A 3,308-nucleotide genomic window follows, 5' to 3' on the forward strand; every position below is an offset into this window, starting at 1 on the left:
CACTAACGACTAAACAGCTGGGATGAGCTCGACTTAATTTCTGTTTTCGGTAATCTTTAAACAACTTCATGTGTAATGTGAGCTGGGAGATGTTTTGTTTTCAGTAACTGTTTGACAGCGAAGGTGAGCTTTAGTGAGTCTTCAGTTTTCAGATATTGTGTAATAGCCGATGTGAGGTCGATTGTTTTTTTTTTTGGAGTAATGGTTTTAAGCCAAGGTGAGTCCGGATGATTTTCTGTTATAAAAATATTTGTTTGACATCCCAACTGACCTTGAATGATATTCTGTTTTCAATAATTGTCTGGCAGTCAAGTGAGTTTGAACGAGTTCAGATATTGCTTGCTAGTTTTATATTCGGGTCTTATTTCACTTGAGTATGTAAGTTATATTTATTGATTAAAGAGAAAACAAGCAAGTTCTGTCTTAATAAATCACAATTAGTAGAACATAGACTACTAGTATACCTATGATCAACTGCCTTGTTGTAATGGAACCCGTTCTGTTTTAAATACATACCAGTACGGTAAGGATGTTATCTAGCTATCTAATTTTAAAAGGAATCCATATTTTTACAGTGATTTCCATGTAAAATATAGTTTAATAGTTATTAGTTTTGTCTGTTTTACTCTACAGCTAACTATCTGCCAGTTTCAGTCAAAATAGACATTGGACGAGTTTGCTGTTTTTTGTTTGCTGACAAGTTACTTCGAATTACTTTCAAATAATTAATATTTTTGTTTGACGGTTATCCTTTAAAAAGCAAAACACATTTTCACATTCATATATTTTCTAAATTGCTTTTCTATCTTTATGTCTTACATTCTTTTTTTTTTTAAAGTTATAATTCAACATTCTAATGCGATTATGTACTTAAAACCTTTGCATGTAAATAGCATACACATCATATACCATCTGATTTAAATAGAGATCTATTCAAAAATTAACGAAGTGTGTGAATGATAGTGAAATAATTTTGGGGTAGAATATTGTCGAAATAGTACATTTTAAAATTACAGACAGAAGATACGTGTGTTTGTTTTTTTTTCTAAAGAGAGTTCATCTCAGGAAATCCATTTCATAGGAGAAAGAATTGTTGACGACAAAGGGTAAATTGTTTTTACATATAATTACCGTCCAGTCCGAATGGGATAACTTTTTTTTTACATCACAGGTGTTCTAGATTGTATCAAAAATATTTACGCTTCATAACATCTAGTTTAGAACGCCACACAACCATAATAATATTATAATATACTGATATATTACTATATAGTATATACCCTTTATGAGCCCCGAACACAATGTTTAAATATTTTAAATTAACTCAAAGTTGATATCCAATCGTCCTGGTATAGGGGTATAAGTCGTGGGTCTATATGCTAAAGGTATATCGTGGGTCTACATGCACCGGTATGACAATATATATTATAAAGTTAGATTCCCAGCATAGACACTAGATTTTTTTCTACATGCATTTTGATAATTCATCTTTTCCGTATAAATATTTCTAAATTGTTACAAAAGGAAATTATGCAGAACAAAGAAACACAAGCTAGGGTGATCTGGTAGGGGTAATCTGACTCAGATCACCTCTGGTAGAACAAAAGAGCCGGGATGTAAAAATAGGGATCTATTCAAAATTACTGACGTGTGCGAATAATCATAGAATAATTTTGGTGTAGAACATTGTCGAAATAGTATTCGGTTATTTTGGTTGTAGTTTTATTTTGGTTTATTTGGCGCCTCCAATAAAATGACAAAAATTTAACACACGAAAATAAAGCAAAAACTTTAACGCCAAAATCGCGTACCGGTATGACAATCATAATGTTAATTATGTTATGCTAATTTCTATCTTCCGTATATTTCCTTAAGTTCTATACATAGCCAAATCTGCCAAAAAATACCGGTTATAATTTCACAACAGCTCTATATAATTTCAACTTTAATAATTCACGGTAGGTTTTTCGAGTGATTTGATCGGGTTTTTTTCGAGTGTGACCACTTTGTTTCGAGTGAATATGATAAAAAATGTAAACAAACAGACATTCTTTCTAGAAAAAAAAAACGTGAACAAGATGCTAGAACCTTATATACAAGATCATAGAGGTTAATTAGTATTTTTGATAATAAGATATTATCAACCCTAAATTATTTTGTTCTGAAAACGTTATATATTAAAGCCATTTTTATACACATACATATACAAATGTCAACGTTGTGCACATGTAAACTATCTATACTTAGATATACAGACACTTTACAAAATATCTTGTTTTTGCATTGAAAATGACATCTTGGAGAGTAAATTCATTTTTATATGCCCGTCTTTTTTCGAGAGCAGTCCGTGTTTTTTCGAGTGTGTCCTTGTTTTATCGAGTGAAAAATCAAACTTCATATGGCTTTAAATGTAATTTCAGTGCATTTTCCCTTAAACAATGAAAATGTTCAAATAAAGTACTTTTCAAAGCACGAAACAATGCATTAAACCTGTTTGATAATGCTGTATCAACACGTACATTTCATCAAAAGTCATCCTTCATTTGCATTCATAAATCTGCATGTTAGTGTACCGATATCGATTTCATACAGTAAATATTTAGTGGTGTAATCTTTAAGTGAGATCAGACATGTTAGACTGAGACGTGCGTACACATAGACATAAGAAGATGTGGTATCAGTGCCAATGAGACCACTCTCCATCCAAGTCAAAATTTATAAAAGTAAACCAATATAGGTCAAAGTACGGTCTTCAACACAGAGTCTTGGCTCACACCGAACAGCAAGCTATAAAGGGCCCCAACAATAACTAGTGTAAAACCATTTAAACGGGAAAACCAACGGTCTAATCTATATAAAAAACGAGAAACGAGAACCACTTATGAAACACATCAACAAATAACTACTGAACATCAGATTCCTGACTTAGGACAGGTGCAAACAATTGCAGCGGGTTTAAACGTTTAAATGGTACCAAACCTTCATCCTTATCTGAAATAATAGTGCAACATCACAACATAGAAAGACACACTATAAAATATTGTGTATTAACATTGAGAATGGAAGTGGGGAATGTGTCATAGAGACAACAACCCGACCAGAGAGCAGAAAACAACCGAAGGCCACCAATGGGTCTTCAACATAGCGAGAAAATCCCGCACCCGGAGGCGTGCTTCAGCTGGCCCCTAAACAAAAATGTGTACTAGTTCAGTGATAATGGACGTCATACTAAACTCAAAAACATATAAATGAACTAAAATTAAAAATCATTCAAGACTAAAAGAAGGCCAGAGGCTCCTGACTTGGGA

The sequence above is a fragment of the Mytilus californianus genome, unplaced genomic scaffold, assembly GCF_021869535.1.
Source record: "Mytilus californianus isolate M0D057914Y unplaced genomic scaffold, xbMytCali1.0.p SCAF_10, whole genome shotgun sequence".
Classification (NCBI taxonomy): domain Eukaryota; kingdom Metazoa; phylum Mollusca; class Bivalvia; order Mytilida; family Mytilidae; genus Mytilus; species Mytilus californianus.